Here is a 6,552-nt window from a genome sequence, read left to right on the forward strand (position 1 = left end):
TGTTTTGAGCTTAAGTAATTAGCCTCATTCTTTCCCATAGGGGTTATCCTACATGTGAATCAAGTTGTAGGTTCATAGAGTTTCCCATTCTCCTGGTCCACTTGCTCTGCTTGTCTAATTTTTCTCAACCATTTTCCTGACTTTTGACTTCCATAATTGTGCCTCAGTTTCTTGAAGCTCTAATACCGCCATTACTTCCAAGCAGCATAGAAGGGATTTGTTAAAAGAAAAAAAAAAGGTGATATGGTGACAACCGTGAGAGTGACAAAGTAGTTCTTCTAGCAGCTCTTAAATTCATTATCATTCTGCTTTTCATCTTCACTCTAGGTAGGAAAAAATGTCTGGAGTCAGCCATGACCTCCTCTTGATGAAATAGCTAACAAACTCTACCTTTCTCTTCTACCTATTCCCTAACCTTATTTCCAGACCCTAGGAAATCTATCATGGAAAGGAGCTTAACTTCAGCACAAAAGTACAGAATCCAGACTGTATGTCATCTAGTGATGATGAATATTCTGATGAGAGATTACTTTTAATAGGTGAAAAGAGACGTGAATCCCATTTCCAGCCTTACTGCCCCCTGTTTCTCTGCATGGAACCCTCCACTCAAATCAGAGTGCCCTCCACACACAACTTGAGCTTTCTCACCTCTGCTTCCTTTAGTAATAATTTCTATAGCATTGTAAAGTTTAAACATTTTCCTCACAACAACTCCATGGGGTAGGTTGTGCTAGTGTTGTTAACCGTATTTTACAGATGACAAAAATAAGGCCCATAGTCACGTAATTGGAGCCAGAAGTCAGGCCCAAGTCTTCACATTCATTGCTTTTTCTGTTGCATTTATGCTAACTGGACATTTTCTCCAAGCGCCCAGAATGCCTCAATCATCTAACTCTGATTTTTTTCCATCTCTCAAGAGCCAGATCGAATTTCATACTTTTCATGAATTCTTCACTTCCCCACTGAGCCCAGTGCTCTGAACTCCTGTACTTCTATTTAGCACAAATCATCTATGGCTTTATATTATCTGTCATCTTTTCATTGGCTCATAGGATCCAGATAAATCCACCAAGTACTTGCTAGATACCTATTATGAGTAAGGCACTGAGACACAAAGATAAAATGAAAAACAAACAAACCAGTCCCTGCCTTCAAAAAGTTTATATTCTGTTGGGTGAGGGCTCAGGGATGGAGCCTCATTGGTTTAGTACTAGAAAGGATATAAGACATCATATAGTCCTGCCTTCATTTTACAGAGAGGGGAAAAAAGCCTAAGAAAGATGGCCTGTCTTGCCCAAGGTCACACACATAGCTAGGATTCTAGCACAATCCTGTGACTTCAAGTCCACTGCTGTCTTCATTACCTTGTGCCTGTGTGCCCCCAACTGGACTGTAAGCTTCTTTAAGGCAGTGAATCACATCTTATACTTTCTATTCCTTATAGTACCTAGCATAGTGTGTTGGACACAGCACTCACTAAATAATGGGTAATTGATTTTTATAAACAGAATTAAACATCAATTTACCCAATTATACTTTTTTGGTAACTATTTACATTTAAATGAATGAATTTATTTTTTGAAATACATTTTTATATTGCCTAAATGTCCCTCTGTATCTCTCCTTGTCCCCCATTCCCAGAGAGTCATGCCATATAACAAAGAATTATTTTTGAAAGGAAAAGGAGAGAAAAAAAAACAGCCAAACTGATCAGTACATTGAAAAAAATATCTGAAATATATACAGAATTTCGTACCAGTGGACCACCCACCTCCTCCAAGGAGTAGGGAGAAGTGTCTTTTCATTCTTGTTCTTCGTAATTTTGCAATATCCTAGTGAGTGAATTTCAATGCATAAAATGACATAATATTTTAGACAAGCCCTCAAAGCCTCCATCATGAGAGTTTTGTCTGTTCTCATCCCCAATCATGTTTTGTCTTGCATGATCTTAGTGTGTGTTCTCTTCTGTTTCTGCTTTTTTTTTCTGCTTTGGATTATTTTGTGAAGTTCTCTCCCCCATATTTCCTTCTATTTCTCATATCTGACCATCTTAATTGAATTATAGAATTTCATTACATTAATGTAACCCAATTTAGTTAACCGTTTCCCTATTATTGTATGCTTAGGTTCTTTCCAGCCTTTTGGTTTTACAAATAACACTGCAATAAAAAAAGTCTTTGAAAGGATAACATGTGTGTATGTTTATAATATTCTCAGGGTATATTCTCAACAATGGAATTGTAAAGTTAAGGGGTATAATTATTTTGGTAATCTTTTCTGCAAATTTTCGGCTTGATCTCTAAAAAGATTCCACAAGTTTATAATTATATCTGAAATGAGCAAATGAATGAATGCACCTGTTTCTCTACAACTCCACCAGTGCAGAGTTTTACGGCTTTTTCTATTTTTATTCAACCAATAGTGTGGCTGTGAGGTGGTATCTCAAGGTCATTTTAATTTATATCTTCCGTTATTAATGGAGTTGAACATTATTTCCAAGTAATTATTAAGAATTTGTGTTTCTTTTGAAAATTGTTCCTTCATATCCTTTGACTATTTATCCGATGTAGAACAAGAGTTAACTTCTGTGAATTATTAACAGTTTATTGTATATTTTAGATCTAAAGTTTTTGCATTTCATATTTGCCATATTTTACTTTGATAATTTACATTTTGGTCTGCTGAAATGTCTAATTTTAATGAAATCAAGTAGTCTATCTGGTACTTAATAATTCCTTCTATTTATTTATTCATTTATTTTGAAAGGAAGATTTATTTAACAAGTTTCACTTTGCACAACACACCTAAAAGGAAATTGCAATACAATGAAAGATTTAAATCAAGGCCTCAGAATTTAATATAAACACCAAGACCAAATCCTAAAGTATCCATATTGTGTCTCAAAATTGTCCCCATTAACTTTAAAGAAAAAGCTTAAATATATGTGCCTTACAGGATAGTAAATCAAATAAACTAGAACAAACATGCCAAATGTCTTCCTTTGGAATCTCAGACACAGCTCCTATATTTGTTTTACAAAAAAGCATGTCTCCCAACATACTTCTCAAACAGTCTTCCATGTAATGGGATATAACACATTTAAAGTAATTGGAACTGCTTTAACCTAAATATGCTTACTTCTTAAATATACTCCTACAACTTGAGAAAAGTTGATATTGTTTAACAGTTATAGTCTTTACTCAACTTGGTTATTACTTCCTAGATGAATGTTCTTCTGTGTTCAAAAATACTGCACCTGAAAAATGTTAAAACAATCATGATTTCACTTACAGCATAAATCACAAGCTTATATTGCAAGACTGTTGAACTTCGCTTTTGTCTTTTTTGTTTTATTAAAAAAAAGTTGACCAAGAGTCAATGACGGGGATTATATTCCCCATCCACCACTCATACTGGACATGCCAGACATCCCTCACTTTCCATGTGCTCCCATAGATGCATGGTTCTTGCTACTGTAGTAGCTGCTGTTCATTGCTCCTTGGCTCTCTATGCAATGCTTGATTGAAAATCACTGGAGTTTTCCTGTAAAACTTGGTCATATCTGCTCATACTGCTTTGACCACTGTAGCCTTCTCCATATCCCCACTCAGTTGCTGGCTAGCTAGACTGGTTTGACAAGCCCACGCCTCCCATCATTTGGCTATCATGAGCACCAACACTTGCTCCTGCTGTAGAATTCAAGAAGAGTTCTACACATCCGTGTTGCATATTTGCTTTGTCTTTTGCCATGTCTGCCACAACATCTTCATGAGTGGCCAATTCAACATCTGCTTCTCCAGTCACTCTGCCAATCAGGCCCAATTTCAATGTGTACTTGACCAGGGTTGAGTGGTGAGAAAAAAATTGGAAAGATCATTTTCAGTAGCTCTTTAAGACAATCCTCTCATGTGTACATGATGGTCTGTTGTAATCTGGAAAGTGGACCCACCGTCTCCGTATCTATATGATCAGACGTTCCTGAAAAACAATAGAGATCTCTTACCAATGTATCCAACATAAAGCCATATCGATCATTATGTCCATTGTAGTAATCAAAGCCTCAAACCCACTTCCTCTTCCAATGCTGTTATAGCCTCTGCCAGCCCTACTCCTGTCATAAAGACCTGGCCACTGCATAGCCATTAGCTTTTCAGGATGATTGTAATGAGTATGAACTTCTGCCCAGCTGCTCTTGAAGATTTCAATGTACCTGTGCCCTATTCTTTCCTTGTGTTTCTTTAGAGTCTTTTCAGCTATTTCTTGTGAAGCAAACTACATGAAAGTCTCCCTAATACTCCTCCCCTGGATGTCCACTGACAACGTTATACCATTTGGCATGATTTCCAACCCTGAAAAAAACTGAACAATTTCTTCCTTGCTACCACCAAATGGGAGTCCTCTAAGGTGCACAATGCCATCATTGACAGTGTCAGGACTATTTGGACCGGTATGCTTCAACCTCAATCGATTTCAATGTTTGACTAGAATACTTCAACATATCTGTGTCCTTTATTTTCTCTCTCTTTTTTCAGTGCCAATTTGTCTTCATCTTCTGATTCAAGTTCAGCAAATGATTCTCCACTTGGTCTGCCTTCTCATGTATAGATGAAATGAATGCCTGTTACCTCATTTTGGATTTTGCATTCTGAAGAACATTGGACTTCATCAGCTGAGCAGGGCCAGGGCAAGTCCTCAACCTTTACTACAAAGCTTTTTCCACTTTTGGTGCTCAGCATCATCCTATTCAGTCAGTGGCAGTGGCTCAATACTTGACTTTGGCATGGCTATGAAGGAAAAAAAATCTCCTATTTATTAAATAGAAAAAAGTCATCTCACCTGCACAACTGAGGTAAGCATATTATTTCATTTCCCCCATATTTTTGTAATTCTTTTTTTGTTGATTTCTATCACCCAGCTGAAATTGATTGAGGTACATGACATGAGATATGGGTCTAATAAGTTTTCATCTAAATTACTAACTAATTTCCCCAAACACTTTTATAAAATAATGAATTTTTCTCAGTTTTAATTTTCTATACCTTTATCAAATATTGATTATTAATATGTATTTGGTGCATTGTCTAATATTCCTTTTCTGTTCCATTAATCTATTTCTCTATCTTTTGCTCAGTATGAACTAGTTCTGAAAATAACCATTTTGTAATATATTATAATTATAAAACCACCTTTGTTAGCTTTCTGCCCCCCTCTCCCCTCCCTCAACTTATTCCTGTAGAGTCTTGCCTTTTTATTTTTCCACATAAATTTAGTTACGATTTTATTCAGCTCTATGAAGAAACACTTTAAAATTTTGATTGGTATGGGAACTGATTTATAAATTATTTGGTAAGTATTATAATTTTTACTATATTAATCTGACTCATCCTTGAACACTGAATGTCTTTCCAATTATTTGGATTTTCCTTAATTCCAATTATTATAATTTTTTAACTCAATAAACATTTAAGGACCAACTATTCGCCTGACTGTGCTCGGTGTTAGAGTTTAAAAAGGCAAAAACAAAAGAAACAGTTTCTGTCTTCAACAAAACCTGTTTTTTATTTCTCTGTTAGTGAATTTTCAACAAGCCTCAGGGTAGGCAAGGAAACACATACATACATAATTAAACACAAAATACATGCAAAGTTAAGTATGAGGTATTTGGAAGAGTAGTAGAATGGAGCAAGGCACTAGCAATTGAAAGGAGCAATCAGGAAAAGCCTTATGAAGGAGGTAGCATTTGGCCTATGGAATCGAAGAAGCATAGGTAAGGAGGGAATATTTTTTAAACCTAAGGCCAGCCTGTGAAGAAGCAAAGGCATGGGAGATGGAATAGTGTAAGAAAAAAAGTAAAAAAATTTGGCTGGATCATAGCATGGGTTAAAGACAATGATATGCATTATGTCTAAGCCAGATTGGCGAGGTTTTAAATACTTAACAAAGGATCTGATACTTCATTCTAAAGGCAATCAGAAGAAGCAACTGCAGTTGATTGAGTAGGGAAGTAACATAGTTAAACCTGTGCTTTAGGAAATACCTCTTTGGCATAGGCTACCTGCATTTCTCAATAGGCTATTTTCCAAAGATTGCAAATGGGGTTTCTTTTTAATTATCTTTTCTTCAATTTTATTTCTAATAAATTATTTTTGAGGTCTTATTTTTTTTTAGTTACTATGATCTCACTGAACTTATTTATTGTTTTAACTTTTTTTTAGCTGAGTTTTTTTTTAGAAACACAATCCTATAATTAGAAAATAATTATATTTTGGTTTATTTCCAGTGTTGATTCCTCTAATAAGTCTTTTGTTTTTGCTGCAACCGCTAGCATTTCTTATACTATTTCACAAAGGAATAGTGAAAGTAAACATCCTTGCTTTTTACCTGTATTTAGTGGGAATACTTTTAATATTTCTCCAGTGCATATTATGTTAGCTCTTGATACAAGATATATTTTTATTTTATGAAGGAAAATTCCCTGCATTCATATTCTTCTTAGGGTTTTTATCATGTATAAATGTTGAATTTTACCCCAGTCTTTTTAGATATCTATTG

At 35.3% G+C, this 6,552-nt stretch overlaps 1 pseudogene; it reads right to left on the reverse strand.

The window, feature by feature from the left end:
- Positions 1-3,468: 3,468 nt before the first annotated feature.
- On the reverse strand, positions 3,469-4,739 carry LOC114030677 (annotated as a pseudogene).
- Between the last annotated feature and the right edge of the window lie 1,813 nt (positions 4,740-6,552).

The sequence above is a fragment of the Vombatus ursinus genome, unplaced genomic scaffold, assembly GCF_900497805.2.
Source record: "Vombatus ursinus unplaced genomic scaffold, bare-nosed wombat genome assembly UNPS02014973.1, whole genome shotgun sequence".
NCBI lineage: Eukaryota > Metazoa > Chordata > Mammalia > Diprotodontia > Vombatidae > Vombatus > Vombatus ursinus.